This window comes from Protopterus annectens, chromosome 17.part0, assembly GCF_019279795.1.
Source record: "Protopterus annectens isolate FY-2018-M chromosome 17.part0, PAN1.0, whole genome shotgun sequence".
Taxonomy (NCBI): domain Eukaryota; kingdom Metazoa; phylum Chordata; order Ceratodontiformes; family Protopteridae; genus Protopterus; species Protopterus annectens.
This window is the reverse complement of record NC_056751.1, coordinates 690,259,254-690,282,024: the sequence shown is the minus strand read 5'-3', so window position 1 is coordinate 690,282,024 and position 22,771 is coordinate 690,259,254. Positions and strand designations below refer to the sequence as shown.

General features: G+C 39.4%; 1 protein-coding gene across 8 annotated transcripts in view; it reads right to left on the bottom strand.

The window, feature by feature from the left end:
* The window catches only part of LOC122791844, a 2,266,858-nt gene that overhangs the window by 1,753,358 nt on the left and 490,729 nt on the right, over nt 1–22,771 (bottom strand). The window contains exon 1 of one of the 8 annotated variants that reach the window (XM_044059806.1): nt 20,678–20,696. The exons of the other annotated variants lie outside the window; for them this stretch is intronic. The gene's annotated coding sequence lies outside the window, so the exon portion shown is untranslated. Of the gene's footprint in view, nt 1–20,677; nt 20,697–22,771 lie in introns of those variants that run through there. 8 annotated transcript variants of the gene reach the window in all.

The window sequence follows — 22,771 nt, the reverse complement described above, 5'->3', positions numbered from 1 at the left end:
CCCAAAGCACTGCCTGGTCAAGTGACTTGCTAAAGCACAGGGCATAACAACAAGACAAAATCACAGCTGTTCTGCAAAACTGGAGACAGATAAGAGCAGATTACTCTAAATCACTTAAAAGGTAACAGGACAGCAGGTTTTATATCAATATATATTTTCTGAACCACAAAAGCTATAAGACTCTAATGGTTGACATTTGCTACTATACTCTTTAATGACTTGCAAGGGGGGGGGGGGGGGTAATGTAGGTCTAGCAGTAGATGTGGATGACTAAGGTTCTTGTCTCTTGTAGCTAAGGCCCATGGTTTGAGTCTGTGCTACACTGAGAAAGTCACTTAAGGAAACAGTGCTCTCATTTTAGTGACACACATCATGCACACACATACACATGCATGCCCACACACATAGTTCTGCCCATACTGTTCTCTTGCATGTACCAGTACTCCAATGTCCATTTTCTACAAAATAAGTATCCCTCTGACTACTCTTCTCAGTCAGATAAGATACACATAAGTATATCCATTCTAGTACTCAAGTGCTTTGAAGTCCATCAATATCCATTCAATTGCAGCACCACTCATTTCAAAAAAGTGTGGCCTCCATGAATACCTGACACTGTCCTGTTCAAAAAAATTATGCAGCAAGTCTCTCTGTCCCAATTCTAATCTCATTGGCTGAGACTGGAGCTGTTATACACATGCACACTGGGCATGAAATTGTCTTATTGGCTTCAGAGCTGCTGCACACACACTGAGCAGGAAATGAAACTGGTAACCTAACAGGTTATTTTTTTCTGATAATTTTAATTAACATTGTGGCCAGGCTCCCCTAGGTAGTCTTGTGCCGTATCTGGCCCTGAGGCCCACCCAAGGGCATTGTGAGGCATCAGGCCTCAACATCCCTGAAAGGCATTATTTTCTCAATAGCACACATCCTACAATACATTATTGTGCTTAGAGAATGGGCTATTTGTTAAGTTGTTTTGTATATGTTTTAATGCTGTCTACTTTTTATTTTTTATATTTTTGAAGTAAAATAGCCCTGCAATCTGATATTTCAAACTTGCTGTACCATATGTAGTTGGCTGTAGAGGAAGCATTTTACAACTATAATAAGTTATGTAAGTACTGATGCCTACACACACACACACACACACACACACACACACACACACAGACACACACACACACACACACACAGACAGACACACACACACACACACACACACACACACACACACACGTCACACTGTGTACAAATGAATAACAAAAAAGCATAGGACGCAAGGCATTGCAACTGCTCCCCATGTCACTTTATTGTCCTTGATTTTTGCCACATAGTGCTGCCCTGACCCAGCAGAATGATCAATTTGTTGGTCAGCCACTGAGAATTAAAAGTCAGTTAGTAGAGTCAGGCATTAGAGTTTTATAATTCTTATTGTTAAGGGAATACATCATAATAAAAATTGGCAAAGCATCATTAGTTCCAAATCCATGTCTGAGAGGGGCAAATCCTTGTCTGTGAGGGGTCTGTGTCACCTCAGTAATCTAAAGTTAATGGACTTTTGACTGTTGGATTTACATGTTTTTCATAGATACATATACAGTATATTTTTACATATGGATATGGGGTACACATCACTCGGTCAAAATATACTTGGGAGCAAATATGAATTTTATGTTGAATGTCAGGATAGTTGAGCAACCATGATGGAACTGAGCTAGATCCCAAAGTAATGGGTACTAGGAAATATATTCTTTCCCCACTATTGTGTGATTGCAGACTTGTGTATATTTATCATAGGTGAATACTAGGTTAACTGCCCTGAATGGCCATTATAAGCCTAAGCAATAATCCAAGGTCAGAATCAAACCCTCTACCTTTTATCATAAGGTGAAGATCTTAACCATTATGCCAAATTCACCCATCAATATCTGTCTATCTATAGTTGCCTTGTCCTGAGGAAAAAAAAAACACTTAAACTATGTTTACAGCTTAGTTGTGAGATAATACCAGTACTATTTCTGTACCTCTAAAGGAATTCAGCAGATGTATATTTGAATGGTTTACAACAATGCAAGGATTGCCAACATTTGTGTTGTTCAGTAAAGTGTCTAATAATCATGCATACATACACACACACACACACACATGTATGTATATATATATATATATATATATATATATATATATATATATATATATATATATATATATAAATATATGGAGAGAGAGAGAGAGAGAGAAAGATAGATCTTATTTACAGAGAGAGAGAGAAACAGAAATACTGGGAAATTATGAAATATTGAAAGATACATTGATATACCTATAGTGGCACTAAATATTGTATAAATTATTAAATGATTTCTGTGCTTGAGGAACCCTGCAAGTTATGTTTGAGGTCGATTCAGAGATAGAGGTAGTGCTATATGACCATATAATATGGAAATGAGGAACTTCACAATAATGAAAACAGGGAGTGATGAAATGATTCAAAAAGAATAAAAATTTCATGAGTCATGCCAGGCAGCAAATTCGTACATGGTTATTTCTTGGTGAACAGAGGCAGAGACTGACTGCACTAAGATGCTCCTGAAAACATGTGCATTAGCTGAACACTATATTTTGCAGGCTGTTCTCCTAGTTATTTTCTGGCATACACCATGTCCCTCTGTGTCAACAGATCTGACTGAAATTAACATTCCTTGACAGGGACATAATCAATGCTATTGTATAGGCCGTCATATTCTGCAGCGGCATACACCATGTCCCTCTGTGTCAACAGATCTGACTAAAATTAACATTCCTTGACAGGGACATAATCAATGCTATTGTATAGACAGAGACATCATATAAACGGTTGTAGTTAAGCCATCCCCACAAGGAACCCTGTAGGATGGATAGAATACCAATTCCTGTGTGCACTAAAGTATGTGTAGTATTGACTATCCTTGCTACAGGACCCTTCCAGCAGCATTCAGGGGAGACAGTGGCAGTATCAAAGGGATCTCCTTTATGAATACCGTGCCAGTTCTTTGATGTTATGCTTCAGCAAGTTGAGGAAAATATACAGTTCCTACAGAGTGCAGTTCGTTAAAACATCATCATGCTGGCATTTTGCAAAACAGCCCATTTTCTTGAAGTTCTGGTGGCCGTTGAAACCATCCACATCACCATCAGGGCCTCATCCATGCCAAATGGATACTGATATGTCAGCTGGAAAGATTTCCACTCTATCAACCGCTAGGTGATGTACAATGCACATGGCATTACCTGCAATGTGTGTATGCATCACCTAGGCAGTTCCCAGAATTCTCATATCTGGCACACATTAGATTGAAGTGGGTGATTTGTGCAGGTTAACTTCCCATGGACTATATCAGAGATAATGGAGTTGCCATTGATACAAAGAGCATGGCATCAATATGCAACACAGAAAGCTTTGCTAAGATAAAATATAAATCTGCATTGTCCAAAGACCTGTATCAGCACTGATTATGCATTTGCACTATTGAAGGCTCTCTTTGGCTACCTAGATTCCTGTGGTGACATGCAACACTATGTTCTGGAGACCTACAGCAAGATGTTTGCTTTCTTTGCAAAGATACACAACAGTGTGATATGCAAACAGTTAGAGCAGAGGACTGCCACTGAAAGACCAGAGAGACCAGAGCCAGTGGTGGGCAGGTTACCAGTTGAGGAGTCATTGAAGGAACAGATCAAAGGAGAACAACATGTGAGGCACAGATGGGCAAGACAAACTGGTACTGACAAAGAGGCAACATCTGGGCTACAACTGTGGGACAAAATAGACAATGCAGATTAAACCTAATACATGCAGTATTATACCCAGACTATGCTATACAGTACACTGACTGATTATGCTATGCATCAGATATTACCTACCCATAGGATACAGCTGTCATCATTTGTACAGGTGGGGAGGACACAGTGATAGGGATCAGTAATGGGCACACTGGTGAAAGGAGGTACTAAATATATGGAGGGAAGTACATGAACCATGGTAGAGTGATTGTGGAGCTGGTTTATATTGTGCACTAAGGGGGTGATTCTTAATGTAGTGCCAGATGGCTAGATGTTATGGAACTTGCTCACTACTAACTGTGGTGACCACAGCTTCTATAGATGCTTTTGCACTATATGGACATGACTGTCACTGGTGCTATGGGACCTCAAATGTGAGTGAGGATGCACTGTACTCACTGTGGAGGTAGGGACATTGTAGCTATGGGAGCAGTTTTGGCCCTGATTCATGAACACAGATGACCACATGCAGGCAGTGAAGGCACACAGGGACCTATCCAATACATTAGGCTGTTGAGTAAAATGATGCATGCTGTCACATATGTTGTCATGCAAACCTCATAGTATACCAACCTGCATCTGTCTATGCCTGGACATCTATTGCATCATGCCCATTGTAGAAACTAGTTTGGACAGTGAGTGGGTGGAAAACATGGCATTGATGGCCACTGGGATGCTGTTCTCATGCTCTGTGTGGTGCACTGCCAACTGCAGGTGCACAATAAGGTGAGGAAGGTGCTCTCTGTAGACAGCAGGACATTACCTGTCCTTACAAGATAACTGGCTAAGGTGGGTGCCAGTTTCACAGGCAACACAGCTACTGTACTTGACATATGTAGTAGACTGCCCTTCATAGTCACTCCCTGAATGTGGCAACATTCTCACAGACTGTGCTAGAGTTAGGGAGCCATCATCATCATCATCATCATCAGGTTCTAATTTGACACCGGCATCATGCATGCTCTTATCTACAATGGGGAGTCCCCATAACTGTAGCAAGCAGAGAGATAAACAGCCATGCTTACAGCTGTTAATATGTGATAATTCTACTCCCGATATTGGAACAACATTGCAGGCAACAGCATATAAACAGCCTGCAAGAAAACATACCTTTTGAAGTATTCCCTTCTGTCTTCATATAAGATGTACCAGTAGAAAAGATGTGGTAATATTTGACATCGGTGAGTTCATGGCATTGATATGTCGCAATAGTGTGTTACTAATGTGTTAATATCAACTAGTGCATCCTCAAAAGAAATACAGTGTCCTTCAGCAAGCTCATCCCTCACATCCAGGCCTCCATTTGGTATTAGAGGACTTTCACTCTCTCCAAACAAGGACACCAGGACCTCTACCATTTTACTAAGGGTAGTCTGACAAGGTGGACAACCCTCCAGATATGACCATACCCTCCCTTGCAATGGCATCATAATGTGTGGCCTGCAAAAGACATGTAATGCTGAATTGTTATGGCCACCAACACTGACATCCTCAACCAGCTCACACTTCACAAATTTCTTTAAGGCCTGTTCAGTCTTCTCAGTGTTCAGAATACGCAACTATACTGACAGACAGCCTGGAGTAACACTTTGTTCTCTGCCTGTGGATTACTTCAGCTGCCCTGCTTGTGAACGTACACCTATGGTCAGTGAACAGGTATAGATATGTGCATCACTAGCTCTATACTACTTCCATACTAATGTGGCAGCAAGCAGTAATTGCAAGAGGTGTCATTCCTGTCATACCAAAGTTTCACAGGCCATGTCCACGTAGAGATCAATGAGGGTCAGTTTGGGACAGACTATGATGTCACATGACTATGATGTCACAAGCACTTGCTTATCGGCCTGCACTAATGAGAGCCCAGCAAAGCACAATGAATATGTTTTCAACATGCTCACCTGCAGCCTTTTTCAGTCCTTTGGAGTGCCTCCATCACCACAACCTACTCATTGTGTGCCGCACCTGAACTACTGATTCAGACTGTATTCATTTCACATCCGCAGCTCCCACAAATCCTTATATATGGTTACTATAAACCTGCAAAGCATTTGTAATAAAATCCCTGACTTTAATGCCTGGATTGCCCACAATCAGCCAGATTTTATTGCTGCTACCGAAACCTGGCTAAAACCTTACACTAAGGACTCTGAATTTCTGTCTCCAGGCTTCACAACTATAAGATCTGATAGACCCAGTAAAAAGCTGGTGGTCTTGCACTCCTTTTCCCCCCCAATACCCAGTACCTTCAATATAGTTCAGTATAGTAATTCTTTTCCATAATTTGCTAACGCCAAAATTCTTCTTTCCTAAATATGAATGAATGTAAAAAATCATCATAGTTCTTTATATACCCCCGGTAACAAACCCTTATTGGAGGAAATCCTTGCCTGGATTTCCAACAATATTAAAAATCAAACCATTATCCTGGGTGATGTAAATATCAACTGACTAGACCTCTGCTCTAACAAGCCATCTTCAAATATCAATCTATTTAATTTTATTCAGCTTACTGCTTCTCCAACCAGACCCAATAGTTGCAATGACTGTGGTTCCATTTCAGATTGGATTCTGGTCACTGACCCTAATATATATCTTCTGCAGGTACTCTCCCAACCACCCTCAGTGACTACCTCCCTGCCTTTATATACCACTGCTGCCCCTTCTTTTCAGAAGCCACATCAGTATAAATAAGGAATCTGATTAAATTCAACCCACTGATTTTCATAGATATTCTAAAAAAGATTAACTGGTGCATGATAAAAACCCTCCCACTAGACAATGCAGTGGACTACTTCATGTCTATATTTTACATACATTAATCAACCTTGCTCTTCTTTGTCTAAAGCAGATCAAAAGAAATCATTCCCCATTGGCTAAGTAAGACCACTAAGGAAATCATGAAAGCCAGAGACAACATTTGGAAAAAAAATGGCAAACAAATAAAAACCTTTCTGATCTGTTAAAATTTAAACAGGTTCGGAACCAAGTAAAAAGATTAGTTAACAAACACAAGAACCAACATTATCTAAAACTTTAGAGTGACCACAAGTTAACCCCCCTCCCCAAAATTCTGGAATTCCATTATATCACTACTAAATCCTGGCACTAAAAACAACTCATGCCCTCATCCTGAAAAAAAAACATCTGAAGAAATAGCCACTCTCTTTAGCTCATTTTATTAACACTATAGCACACATCACTACTAGCTTTACCCAAGCACACAGCAGCACAAACTATGAAACTCCATCCAAACCAGCCTCTTACTTCTCTTCCACTACACCTGCCCATTTTTCTCCCAAGTCCACTGCCCATTCTACATGGATGTCCTCTTTTAAACCCATTCCAGCCATCACAATAATAATAATAATACTAAAGTTCAAACCTTGCTCTAACAGTCCTGACAGCCTACCCACACAATTCATAGCAGCTGAAGCTATTACCTACTCTATAGGCATAGGTATCAATAGATTCATCCAAGACTCTCATGTCCCAAAAGTCTGGGAAAAAAGCAATTATTTTTCCTTTTCATAAAAGTGGCAACAATATTGATATCCCAAACTTCAGACCGATAGCCATTCTTTCTCCTGTCTCAAAGATCTTGGAAAAATGTATACATATTCAAATTCTAAACTTTCTACTTTACAACCAAATCCTATCTCCTACACAACATGGATTCAGGCCAGGCTATAGCACCACAACTGCCCTCTGATATTTTTTGGACATGATTAATAGAACCCGAGACACTGGTAAAATTGTCTGCTCCCTGTTTCTAGACCTATGAAAAGCATTTGATACCATCTCTCACCCCTTACTTCTAAGGCACCTCTCTAGGATTATCCTTTCCCTATCCTCTCTCAACTGGTTCTCAAGCTACTTAGCTTTTCTTTCTTCAATAGGCCAAGGATATCTTATTCAATAAACAAATGGCTTGACTATTATAAGCTCCTCTGATTCCATATCAGATCTACAGCAAATAACTGGCCCTTACCTCTACTGAAACCTGGATGTATAATAATCATCTATCCCTTAACCCTAGCAAGACCAAGCTCATGCTATTCACCCCTAAGACAACCCCTTAGGCAAAGCCCAATTCACTATTTTCTGTCAAAGCTTCATACCAATTGAGGTTGTTACTCATATAAAACTATTGGGAGTAATTATAGACTAACACCTGAAATCTGACTTGCACATACATCAATGCATCAGCTCACCAAAAACTAGGAATCCTGTATAAGCATAAACATTTCCTTAGCACCTCCACAAAACAAGTCCTTGCTTCCACTTATCTACTACCCTCTCTTGTATATGGCACTCCTCTAATTACTAATCTCCAATCCTCTCTAAAAGCTAAACCTGAGACATGTTATAACAAAATCACCAAGCTCACTACTAATGCCAAACACTCTGCCTGTCAATGCACCGCTCTTGCCTGCCTGAACTAGTTAGAACTACAACACCACCTCTCCTATCTGCAACTAACAACTGCACACAAAATAATCTTTAAGCCATCTGACTATCCTACTCTTAGCTTGATATTTACTTTCTACTATCCAAGGTGGCCTCGCAGATTGGAGAATCAGTACCTTTTGCCAGTACAAAAACCAAACTTGCCAGCTGGCCAGCTTCTATAGTCTTATTCGGTAGCAAAAAAATTGGAATGCCTTACCACTAACTATTACAACTACTCAGGATATTGCTTCTTTCAAAACATCTCTAAGAGGAAACTTATCACCGATCTGGAATTGCACCTGCACCTTGTTTCCACCTCTCAAACCCTAACTGCCTTTGTGTTTAGTATGTACTAGGTAATAATGACATATGGATGCCTCACTACTCCTAATGCCAGTAACATTTATTTAATGTCTTTTTTTCTTTGTTGTTCATTATTTTGTCATTATTTTACAGTAATTCTGCCAATTGTAAAGTATGTTACCTTTGTTGCATTTATTATTGAAATTTACTCACATTATATGTATATACTTGTATGTTCATGTTATTGTGGAGCTTTTCTCCCCGGGCATCCACTGAAAATGGGCACATTACAGCCCAGAGAACTACCTCAATAAACAAATACAAATAAAAATAAAAGTAAATAAAAATAATCCCTCTCTATCTGAGCTGACTACCAAGGTACATACACCCATCTCTCACTGCCCTACATACATAGATCTGGTGGGTTAGTGATGTCTGGACCTGTTCTTTGTCTGCTTTTATTCATCATTTCACTCCTCCTCATGCTTCCCTTCCCCTTTTTAGTAATTTGTTGTGGAATAACCCCCACAGAAAAACTGCTACACATATCCTTAATCCCACCTACCTTCCTTGCTGCTACTGGCCTTTGTACCATTATCTCAGCAGAAAAAGAACAGTTTTCTCTTTAGATCAATGTAATTTATTTTTCACGGATCCACTTACTGGACTTGTAAAAACTGGATAGCACAATAAGTACTGCAAAGTTAGGGACTTATGGTTAGGGTTTATATCATGCTGTTTTTTGCAGCCAAGCCAGCTTGGCCTAAATGTGTCTGATTCCTAAATGTAGCACAATGCATATTAGCCCAAAGGTGAGCTGTGGACATGTGCCTATCCACGCACAAACACGTACCCATGCAGAAATAATGTAGAGTGTGAAACAGTGTGCATACATATGGGTTGCACAAAGGCTTCCTGCAATTCACTCCATGACCTGCATGGGCATCTTGGAATCTAAGTGCTGTGAATGGTGGTGAGCTGGCAAGCTATTATACATTAAATTGGCACGTGGAGGTGAGACCCCTTGTATAGACAGCGCAATTGCTACTGCCATTTGTACATCTGTTATTATTATTTGATTTTGCTGTGGCATTGTACAACATTATAGTTCCATACTGGCCACTGTTGTGTGTTATATGCTTCCCACAATATAACTGGTTGTGAATCCGTTTTCATTTTCCCCTGTTGTCAACCTGCCTATTGCACATGGCTTCTGAAATAGCTGAGTTTGGAAGGGACCTCACATAGTTCAGGCAGGAGGAAAAAATGTTTCCTCACCTCCTGCATCAGCACCATATTTAGTGCTTACTGATGAACTCTTATGAGGTCTCCCTAGCAATGCTAGCATTGTTACAGTGACCCAAAAAGTTGCCACCCTCACCTTCTCCACCAGAAGTTAGGGAGAGAGCTAGAGTTTTACCGTATGTGTGAACAACAGGTAATTTATTATTTATTTATATTTGTTTACCAGGGTAGTGCACTGATCAATATTGACCAATTTCAGGCTCAGCCCAGGTGAAATACAAAGCATTTCACAAAAAAAAAAAAAAAAATACAGAAATGTAAGTAACAGAGTAGTTCAGACTAATTACATAGAAAAAATATTTAAATACATTTGAGTGAACAAGCACAGTGCAATGTACAATCAAGCAGAGTGCAATACCCAATACATACATTAGTTTTGAAAGTAGGTCAATCTTTAGTGAATCTTGGGAGACAATAAGAGACTCGGAAAGCAGACAGGTTAGGTAATATATCCTTTGTTGAAGCAGGAGCATTTGGCTTGGATGAAGAATTGCCTTTTGAGTTGAATTCTGAATTTGGAATAAGTGTTGATTTCTGTAATGTTGGTGTGAAGAGCTTGAAAAAGAGCTGGTGCCTGAGATGAGAAAGCATGTGCAGTGCTGTGGAGTTTGGTTCTATGGGTAATGACAGTTGGTGTAACAGAGCATGTGCAGTTCTGTGGAGTTTGGTTCTAGGGGTAATGAGAGTTGGTGTGACAGAGCATGTGCAGTGCTGTGGAGTTTGGTTCTAGGGGTAATGAGAGTTGGTGTTACAGAGCATGTGCAGTGCTGTGGAGTTTGGTTCTATGGGTAATGACAGTTGGTGTAACAGAGCATGTGCAGTGCTCTGGAGTTTGGTTCTAGGTTTAATGAGAGCCGGTGTGACAGATCATGTGCAGTGCTGTGGAGTTTGGTTCTACGGGTAATGAGAGTTGGTGTTACAGAGCATGTGCAGTGCTGTGGAGTTTGGTTCTACGGGTAATGAGAGTTGGTGTGACAGAGCATGTGCAGTGCTCTGGAGTTTGGTTCTAAGTGTAATGAGAGCTGGTGTGACAGAGCATGTGCAGTGCTGTGGAGTTTGGTTCTACGGGTAATGAGAGTTGGTGTGACAGAGCATGTGCAGTGCTCTGGAGTTTGGTTCTAAGTGTAATAAGAGCTGGTGTGACAGAGCATGTGCAGTGCTGAGGAGTTTGGTTCTACAGGTAATGAGAGTTGGTGTGACAGAGCATGTGCAGTGCTCTGGAGTTTGGTTCTAAGTGTAATGAGAGCTGGTGTGACAGAGCATGTGCAGTGCTGTGGAGTTTGGTTCTAGGGTAATGAGAGCTGGTGTGACAGAGCATGTGCAGTGCTGTGGAGTTTGGTTCTAGGGTAATGAGAGCTGGTGTGACAGAGCATGTGTAGTGCTGTGGAGGTTGGTTCTAAGGGTAATGAGAGTTGGTGTCACAGAGAATGTGCAGTGCTGTGGAGTTTGGTTCTAGGGGTAATGCGATTTGGTGTGACAGAGCATGTGCAGTGCTGTAGAGTTTGGTTCTAGGGTTAATGAGAGCTGGTGTGACAGAGCATGTGCAGTGCTGTGGAGTTTGGTTCTAGGGGTAATGAGAGTTGGTGTGACAGAGCATGTGCAGTTCTGTGGAGTTTGGTTCTAGGGGTAATGAGAGTTGGTGTGACAGAGCATGTGCAGTGCTGTGGAGTTTGGTTCTAGGGGTAATGAGAGTTGGTGTGACAGAGCATGTGCAGTGCTGTGGAGTTTGGTTCTAGGGGTAATGAGAGTTGGTGTGACAGAGCATGTGCATTTCTGTGGAGTTTGGTTCTAGGGGTAATGAGAGTTGGTGTGACAGAGCATGTGCAGTGCTGTGGAGTTTGGTTCTAGGGGTAATGAGAGTTGGTGTGACAGAGCATATTCAGTGCTGTGGAGTTTGGTTCTAGGGGTAATGAGAGTTGGTGTGACAGAGCATGTGCAGTGCTGTGGAGTTTGGTTCTAGGGGTAATGCAATTTGGTGTGACAGAGCATGTGCAGTGTTGTAGAGTTTGGTTCTAGGGGTAATGTAATTTGGTGTGACAGAGCATGTGCAGTGCTGTAGAGTAAGGTTCTACGGGTAATTAGAGTTGGTGTGACAGAGCATGCGCAGTGCTATGGAGTTTGGTTCTACGTTTAATGAGAGCTGGTGTGACAGAGCATGTGCAGTGCTGTGGAGTTTGGTTCCACGGGTAATGAGAGTTGGTGTGACAGAGCATGCATAGTGCTGTGGAGTTTGATTCTAAGTGTAATGAGAGTTGGTGTGACAGAGCATGTGCAGTGCTGTAGAGTTTGGTTGTATGGGTAATGAGAGCTGGTGTGACAGAGCATGCGTAGTGCTGTGGAGTTTGGTTCTAAGTGTAATGCGAGTTTGTGTGACAGAGCATGTGCAGTGCTGTGGAGTTTGGTTCTAGGTGTAATGAGATTTGGTGTGACATAGCATGTGCAGTACTGTGGAGTTTGGTTCTAGGGGTAATGAGAGCTGGTTTAGCTTGCAAATAGTGTCTCAGTTTGTATGAGGATTTTTTTTCACAAGTAAAGGAGTTGCAGTAGTTTGTACAGTTTCGATCCTAAAAGTAGATTAGATCTTTGCTTTATGGGTAGCAATATGGCTGTTTTGAGGGTGATGAAGTAATTCTCACAGAGAGATGAGGTTGTAATGAATCAGCAGATGCTGTTAGCGATAGTCTGAAGTGTTGCAATGCTTTTCTTGGATGCAGAGGAAAAAACTGGGACCCCATATTCAAGTTAGAAAGGCAAACTCCTTTGCCAATGGCTGCTCTGGCTCATTGGATAGAAAAGGGCAGATCTTTTTGGCCCAGAAGAGGAGGGAGTTTATTTTGGCTCTCACTTTAGTTAGTGATGGTTAAGCCATAGTCTTAGGTATTTGAGAGTGGAGATTGTCTCTGTGGAATGGTTGTGTAGGTCATAGATAGTTAAAGAGTCGGGTGCTTGGTGAATTTTCATATATAACAACTACAAAACAGAAAATGAAAGAGTCCAAAAAACGACAGTCAGGAACCAGAAAAATGCAAACTTTAATCTCTCCAGTGCTTTGACAAACCTTCAAGGAGTATAAAATCATAGTCAACAAGCTTTATTAAATACACATAATAATCAACCAATTACACAATTAACCAATAAAACAATGGTTTTAAAATGGTGAATTTTCTGTGGAGTTCCAAAAAGCACAGTTTGGTCTTTGTGGGGGTGAGAAGTAGTTTATGGTTTATGAGCCATTGGTGGAGCTCATGTCAGTCTGACTGGAGTTGGAACTGAATGTTGGAGTGAGTGAAAGTGATCTTATCAGTAAATGACCATGTTGTCACCATAAAGGATAGGTGGGAGATGGGGAGGTCACAAGGAAGTTTGTTAATGAATATGAAGGGGGGAAAAGAATGTTATACACACAGGTATTTTTTTACAGCTACATGCAGTTGATGATGTAAATGGTTGTGTGTGTGTGTGTCTTGTTTTCATTTGTCTGTTTTTCCAGCATCTGATGAGATAGAGGGAAATTAATATACCAGTGGATGTAGGAATGCCTTTCTAGGTACTGGGGTACTTATGGGATCAGTACTATACATACATTAGTGTCACTAATGCTACACGACACAGTTCTACTGTCTTGCCTATCACTGGGTATTTTCAGCAGTGACATGTTAAAGCAGTCTGGGCTGACAGTGGGTGTGCTGCAGTCATCAGTTGCACCACTGTCTGCCTTAATACATATACAGTAGGTCTTACTAATTGCCACACCCCTATCCATCCACAGTGCCATTAGTTCACAATACCCATGTCAGTGTATCACAGCTTATTCTTACACTGGTCATTCAACTACCCATTACCTGTATCAGTTACACCTGGCATACCATGGGAATGTAACTATCCATCTGTCAGGTAATGCCAAGGTGGTTGTCATATATCAGGGTGCAGTGTTGCCATGGGGATAGGTACCCCATGTGCATTCATTTTATCAGTCAGACGGTAGTTATAAGTGGCACGGACCCACCCAGTGCTGTGCATGCTGACATCTGCCACCTGCTCCTAAGCACCTCATGGCTAGATACTATATTTGGTAAGGGGAAGGTGTTTCTGTCCACCTTCACTGCACTTATAGATAGTTCAGTGTTTTTTTCATTCCTCAGTTAACTGCATTAAACTCTTTCAGTTTCTGCACTACCTCCCAGTGTAGCACAAATTAATTATAATTGCTTTTGCTTTTATTACTGTTATCTTCAGGTTTATTTGTCCTTTCTTGGTTTGCTTCTTTCCATTTTGATTCATATCTTATGTAATTTCAGCCATGGCAGTGTACAAGGTATTGCAGTAGCTACCAAGCCATGTTCCTACCATGGTATCACCTGCTGGGTTCCCAGCAGACCCCAGGCCCACTGCTCTGTAGAATGACAATGGTCACCCTGTGGTAAGCAATATGGAGGAGTCACTGGTCCTTCCAGTGCTGCTTCTCCAGGGGGTTATAGGCTCCTGTTCAATGGCTGTCACAAAGGAGGGTTCCCCTAGGTCACCTAGCAGGAGGTAGAAGTCCTGGTGATGGCCTTGGATTGGTAGCAGGACACCTGGGCTGGCAGTCTAGAGCACATCCACACATGCTGTTATGAGATACACAGTTGCATGGCCCTGACCAAAGTAGCAGGGCCCAGTTATGAGGGCAGTCAGGAAGGTGATAGACTTCTTGTTGGGTATGGCACTATGCAGGTTGGCAGTCATCCATCACCACCTCGTATATCCCCTAACATGGTGTTCCCTTTCAGTGAGTTTCATTTCCTGCTCAGTATGCAGTCCAGTCCTTCCCATCATCAGTTGTTCTCCTTCTGTCTGCCTCCTTTATACTTCTCTCATTTGTCCCACCACCTCCTTTCTGTCAGTTTTTCTATGTCCTGTGGGTTGGTCTGCTCCTGCTGCCTTCCTACCCCACACCTTCCCCATGCTGGTCTCATCTCTACCATTTATAAAAATGTAAAAAGAATGCCAGCTACCCTAAATAAAAAACACACCCATATGCACCCTTCTCATTCTTTCCTTCCACTTACCATTTGGTGTGCACATCTGCTTGCTGTTTTCTCTTTCTGCCTGTTCTTACATCTGTTTGCTTCCCAGTTATAATGTCACCATATTAGGCTCATTGTTATGTAGCCCTTACCTGGACTCTCACCTGTGTTTATAATAGCATGGAACTGAGTGTGTGAATGTTCATTTACTTATTTATTTGTATAATATTTATTAACTTGGTAAGTGGACTGGTCTGAGGATCCTTTTCAGCCATGACGTGGACTAATAAGGCAAATATGAAAAAAAAAGGAAATTATTTTGACTATGTATGCACAAAGCAACATTAGTATGAAGTACAAAAAAGCAAAACACAGAAGTTATAAAGGTACTATGAGAAATAAAAAAGCATACCATAAAATGTAATTCATATTAAAGCATATAGAATACTATGAATTTTAACATGCCGTTTAGTTGTACAAATGACGACAACAATCAGTATAGTAGTTATTTGGAGAGAATAGAAGAGACATCCGCAAAGTATTATAGTGTTCAGGATACAGTGCGCAGGTAGCAAAACACAAAAGAAATAGCAATAAGCATAATAAAAATAAAATGCTTGAATAGCCACATCAATCAAGTTACTTTTCTATACCCTCCATTAACATTTGAATTATTACTAATTCAATGTATTGAAGCTGATGAGGATACAGCAAGTATATAAGGAATAATGGGATGAAGGATTTTCTAATCAGTATAACTAAAGCACTAACATTTGTTTTCATTAAGCAGGTAGGAATGCAGAGTCTTCTTAAAAGACTGAAGGTGATATATTTGTCGGATTGCATCAGGCAGAGATTTCTAACAAGCCGAGACAAGTTTAGGGAAGGAACTTTGCAAGTAGCAAGAGTAAAGTGTGGCCTAGCAAGAACAAGGGAGTTGAGACTGTGTAGAGAGTAGGAAGGGTTTAACAGATTTGGGACTGCACAGAGAGTGGGACGAGTTTTTGAAGGAAGAATATTAAGATGAGGGCATACTTCTGAGCCCATGTGGTCAACACTACCATTGTCCACATCTTTGTGTGACAAATTCTCTTTTTCTTCAGCATATCAACTACTTATTCTGCCTTGTTTTGCAGAATCAGTACTACATATTTAATCATTCCCAGACCATATAATGCATACAATGACTGCACCATTTTCACATAAACAGCAACTTTACTAATCTTTAAGAACCCTTGCCATGATGTTTCTATATTTCTTTATCATATGGATTACAACTATAGGCACATAAAATTGGGAGTTGTGCTAAATCAAACTGCTTACAGAAATCTGTCTGATAAAAAGTTTAACAGCCTTTTGTACTGAATGACATGGAGTTTGTTGTACATGTATCTGTTTAAGACCTTCTTTTTATGTGATTTTTGTTAAAATTTGACAATATTGGTAGAGCAGTGGAATATTTGTGGTGATAATGGAAAACTGGAAAATTATTTAGTGTTACAGAACACAAATGGATTTATGTTTGTAGTGAGGTGAAACATAGATCTATGAGCACCTGTCAATTAACCTGTAGTACTTTGTTTTTAAATATATAAGATTTTAAGTAAGAGTCAGGAATAGGATTATGTTTAACATTAAGGTTAGGGTTGGAATAAGGATAGGGTTAGGATTACCAAAAAGGTATAAGGGTAGTACAGAGGAGCATACCCTCCCCCCACACCCCCACCTACATCCATGCATACACCCACACACACCTACCTTATACCAACACTTATCCTAAAGTCAACACCCACACTAACTCGATCCCCTAACCATAGTATTATTATTATTATATGCCTACTCACACCCTTAACTCCATCCCCTATCCATAGTATTACCTTACACACCCACCATGTAGTATTTCTTTGAGTTTTGGAGTTTCTACACACTCACAGTTTGACTTGTGAGATTCTGCTCTCAGCAGTCTTAGAAGATTCTGCACTTCCCTTCCTCTCATGTGCTAACCAAACCTTGACCATAGCCGAAACCCTAACTCTTTCATTTCTGTATTGTTTCTACTATGATTTGTAAAACAACGTCTAAACTGAAATCAAAGCATCAGCTTTTTGCATTATTCTATAGTTTTTTCATCAAGCATATTTCAAAATGCAGATTTCTTATTTCATCTCCCCTGTCACTTAAGAAAATGATTTCTTCATGTTTCAGCTTCTTGACTATTTAAAGTAGCTTGCCTTATTTTTCTCTTCCATGTAAATTAAAACGTAGAGAGGATATTCCTTACTTTTGTCTCCTGGAATCGCATGACACATACCTGCAATGGAGTTCTACATTATATAGTATATTTCATAAGGCTTGGTTAATTTTTTTCTTTTTTGCATCGACTTACAAAGCAATGCCTTCATTGTATCTTTCTTATTTATGTATCCAACTTTTATGCAAATATTTGCTGAGCATACTTGATATTATTATCTGGTTTCTTTTTTGAAAGGTTTTCATGTCAGTTCTGACATAAATCAGGCAGGCATATCACACCCTCATGGTATCATGATCTGACATGTCTATGGCTAGTTTATATAATCTTTTTAATGGGTTTGCTACAGATGAATAAAAATATAATTCATAGACTGTTTTACTGATCTGAGTTTTTGTTTTAAAACTTCCAAAAGGGAAAACCTGCAACCTTCCTGTTGTATCTTTACACTAAATAGAATATTCTTCAAGATGTTGCAGCCTATTAATACTTGTTTTTATTTTCAGAGGTGGAGTTTGTTAAAAAGTAATTTGGTAAAACAGGCATGCTGAATTCTGTTTTTTCCTGGAAACTCATTAATTGTTAATTGTGCTCAGTTTTTTTTAATTTTATTTTGTAATCTGCTTAAAACCCCCTACCCTAACCGAATATGGTAGCAAAGTCTCACTCAATTCTATGTAAGTAAATAATGTCACATATGTAGTAGATATAGTGTACAGTTCTAACACTGACATTATAAAGATCGATAGAATATATTACAAAGACAGGTTATCTTGCTGATGTTAGACATTTGAATTCTCAAGCTTTGACTGTGCAAGTTTTGAATTGTCAAAGATCAGAGTTCCTCCATCGGTAATCACTATCAGTGAGTTGTGCCAATAAAGATTCCCTTTTTAGGGGCATTTCCCTCTTCTTTGACTTGTTTTCAGTGAATGCAGTTGAGGGATTCTGATACTTGATTTATTCACTTTCCTCCAGTCATAGGGGAAACCAAAGGCATATGTCAGTTTGTCATGATCAAGCTACCAAGTAATTGTAATTTATCAATCTCCAGTAAATACTGCATGTGAATTAAGGAACTGCAAAAATAAAAAATATATTAATATGCTAGGATTTTCTGTGTTGCTACCTATACATTTCAATTATTTAATTAATTTGTTTTTTTTTTTTTTACATGGTAAGCACACTAGTCTATCCTAGAATACGTTTGCCTGAATCTGTGGGTGTAGCGAGCTGAAGCCCTGACTATGACCAAATGATTTAAACCTGAATAGTAGTTCAGGTGATGGAAGACTAAGGTAGGGGAATAAGGCAGGGGATGACCAGCTTATGCCAACTCACCCATCCTAGGTGAAGGATGTTGGGGGTTTTGGTCAACTAAACTACTGAATTTCATGTGAATTCCTCCAATCAATCAGTGGCCATGTGATTGGGGGACATGGCCTTAGTTATCCCAAGCTGGTGACATTAACCATCATGAGGCATGTGTGATGTGGGCCATATACATTTAGGGCAGGACACAGGATGCTCCCACAGTAATAAGTGCCCATGTCAGCCACCAAGGTGTGGCATATAGACACAAATTAAAACTCCAGTCATAGCTATCTGTATAACAACTGTACTACAGACTGCTGTCACACCAGTGCTGGAAAATGAATGGTCAGTTTTGGTGGCTCTATAACCAACAGGCACAGGGACAAGGAGAGGATACAGACAAAATAAATTCAAGACTAAATTCAATATTTATGGACAGTTAAACCTATTAATCATATGCATGTTTGGGGAAATGACAGAAAACCTGAGTACCTAGATGAAACCCATGCAGACACAGGTAAAACAAGCAAACACCAGACCGACATAGACTGAAGGTCAGCACATAGCATACTGTTCTCAACTGATGAGGAAGACAGCTTAACCACTGCGTCACTATGCTGACCACCAAACATATGTGCCATGGCTGTAGGTGCAAACAGTGTGTTATTCACTCCTCCTACTCTCAATATTTACTGCTGCAGCTTGCCTCCTTTTGCAAACCAGACTTCATCAGAAATAATTTTTTACAGCTACAGCTATTCTGCCATGCAGTTATAACTCTAGAACTCCTGATTCAGAGCTGATAGTGCTCAGTTGATATAATTGTGTACGTCACTCCATAGTTTATTTCTAAATTCATACTATCAGTACATCATTAATACAACCAGAAAAAATAATTTTATAACACAAGCAATGCTGATCAGAAGACTGCAGTTTGAACAACTGAAATGCACCCAGTGAAGTAAGTTGGGTGTACATATAGGATGAACCAGAAGCACAATGATATTTATTATTTTTTTTTAAATTCACTAGTAAAATCCTTTGTCCTCACACTCCAACGGTATATCAAATGCTAGAGATAAGTCAACAGTAATGGCAGTTATTGTTAGAAGCAGTATTTCAGTGCACAACAATTCTAGTTACCAAGAACAACCAGTACAACACATTTTCTACTATTTATATCAGATAAATGCAAATCGTCAACAAAGTGAAACTATGCCTACCTTACATGAGCAAAAAAATTATTAATATCATTCATTGGTTTTCCAGTGTGGTAGTCGGATGCAAAGTAACTAAACATGGACAGAATGGCACTCTATTCCAAGAGGAATACACACACTGTCAAACACATACACTTAAGAGTAAGTGTTATCCTATAGTTGTTTCAGATAAACAATTTGTTCTCCAGCAACTGACAGAAAATTTTTATATCATTATATTTTATCTATTGTTGTATTCTATATACTAGTTCTGTTTTATTGGCATCAGAATCAGCCTCTTTTCAGTTTTGTACAAGGGATCCGGGTGTCACATCAACAGTGACCATCACCTAGGGACAGTGTTCACACTTCCACTTGGCTAGGGTTACCTCCTGTCCTTCTTTGCAAGGTGTACAGTCTCACTTTGGGCAGTTGTGCCCTACAAAAAAACGAATAAATGGCAAATCTCCTGAGATTTTAAGACGAGATATATTTCTTAAATTTTCTTTAATAGTTGCATAAAACAGTTATTTTGTATCTGAAACACATAAATATTATATCAAATAGCATAAGCAACTCAAATTCTACAAAAATAAGCTTTAATCTGGCAAAAAAGTGAAGTTTGGTCCTTTGCACTGGCCATGGGTATGTTTTGCCCTGCAAAATCTCACATTTCTACAAAAAATGTCCCACTTTGGCCATTTGAAAAGGTGGCAACCCTGCAATTGGCTAGCCCTGTTGATGTCCCTCTGCAGTACCACACACATGCTTACAGCCAATTTAGAATGTTCAGTCCACCTACTGCATATGTCTTTAGAATGTGGGACAAAATTGGAGCACGTGGAGAAAACCTATAAAACACAGCAAGAGCATGCAGATTTAAGACAGCAGGCACCCCATTCAAGAACTGAAGTTTTTTTTTAGCTAACGTGCTTTATGTTGTTAGAGTTGCTTTTTCATGCATTTCAGTATAAAATTATACACGTGCAACCCATTAAGCATTCATATGAATTTTTAAATACCTCAGTGATGACTGGAAAAGGTCCATTTGAAAAAAATGTAGCTACCTAGTTAAAAACAATAAATAAAACAAATAGAATTTTTTATTTTTATCTAAACACCTTGGTCAAATTAATACTCACCACATTTTTTGCTAAGTTATTGAAAACACCACATTTTTTGTCAAGTTATTTTTCGTTCAACAGATAAAAACAGCTTTCATTTTCCAAGAAAGGATGTCTCCATTTAAAAATAATACATTATTTGATATACATCTGAATTAATTTTATCTTAAATGGAAGTCAACACTGGAAATTGGCACAGCTATAGTTTGCAGTTTCCAGAGAAACAGCAACTCCTCTTCTGCATATCAGATTGAGAAATTCAATGAAAGCTCTACCAAACAAAACATTACATAAGTGATAAAATTATATTCTTTAGAAAACAGGAGATTGTTTCTGTCATTTTTGAGGAAACAGTAAGACAAAAGACACTTGAGTTTATTAATATTCCAGCGGGCTTCAAACGTGTTTTCCCTTTTTGTTTTACTACTAAGTAGAAACTTTTGGTAACAATGTACTTTTTGGGTTGCAGAAGTCCATGCCACAAGTTAAGAAAGGTCCTTATCTTCTGTGCAAGCAAGACTATTTGGGACATTGAATAAAGTTTAAGGCTGCCCCTTTGCTAGCTTTCAAAGTATCTTTTCAGAAATAAGCACCTTTCAGTCAGTCTCAACTCTAAATGTGTGCCTCTTTGGAATTCAGGAAAAATGGAGACAACGAATAAAGCTACAAACTTTATTTAAGGAATCGCAAGTGTTTAATAAATGGCAAGTCTCTTTTTGGCTGCAAATCTCAGAGCCATCAGACCAAGAAGGACCCCTCACTTCATTGTGTCAGGAATAGTGCAGGTAGTGAACAAACTATAATAAGGAAGGTTAGCTGTCTCACCTGTACACAGCCTCTGTTTTCAGAATCCCACTTTGTGGGATACATGTCTGTCTCACCCTATTTTGTAGCTCCCTGGACTTGTGTAACACTGGTATTGAGTGGTTACCCAATTCCCAATACTGTGAATTTATCATTTTTGGTTTTTTTTTCAGTTTCCTGCTTATTTTGTGCTACTTTTGTAGATTCAAATTCCTCATTCTCAAAAGTGAAGCTTTATAATAAAATACTGCAATATCATTTTCTGTAGTTGATGTGGTGAAGTGAAAATCTCAGTGCTGCTATACATGTGCAGAATGCTGTCTTGGTTTGGAAAACAGAGCTTATCTACAAAAATACTATGCAAGCTTATGCTTACTATTTGAGAGGAAATTCTTTCAACTAAACAATGCAAGAGCAGTTTTTTAAGACTGCACACAAATGGTACTTTTTTATTCTGCAGCAAACATTTGAAGGCAGATGTCGCTCTTTCTTCTTTACATGGCACTAATTTACTAATATTATAAACAATATACTGGTGGTCAGCAAATATTTGCAAGCTGCTTTAACAGTCCTCCTTGTCCTACATAGTCAAAATAGCAACAATCATCCACAGTAATTTTCTTTTCTCAATATATTTTCTGACAGGGCTTATTAGGAAAGGATAAAATAAATCAGCAAAACAAAAGAAGAAAAGCACACTGTATAAGAGCTTAGAGGAGGGAATGATCCCAAACATTGCTTCTGATAATTCTCTGCAGGGCACTGCTTTAAGGCACTGTATACTGCACTCTGCCATAACAGCTACATTATCTGCCCTCTAAACACTGCAATGGCTACTCACCCATCCACAGGGTCAGAGGCTAGGTAATCAATCTGCAGACCTCCACAATCCTATAACAAACCATGAACCACACAAAACTACCATGAAGCAAACCACACAACCAACCTGATAAGAAAATGGAGTGACCATCCAATGAGTACAAAAAAAAAATTTTAATGAAAAAGATTAAGTATAATTTAGACTTCATCAGGATCTGACAAAAAACATATATGCCTCAGTTTAAATTCCCCTCACATAAAATCATGTGTTCCACGAGCACCAGTGATATGTTCTTACAATTTAAAATTACATTCACCTTAAAGGCTTAAACTCCATTTAAAACTCATGAATGTCTTTAAAAGCATTCT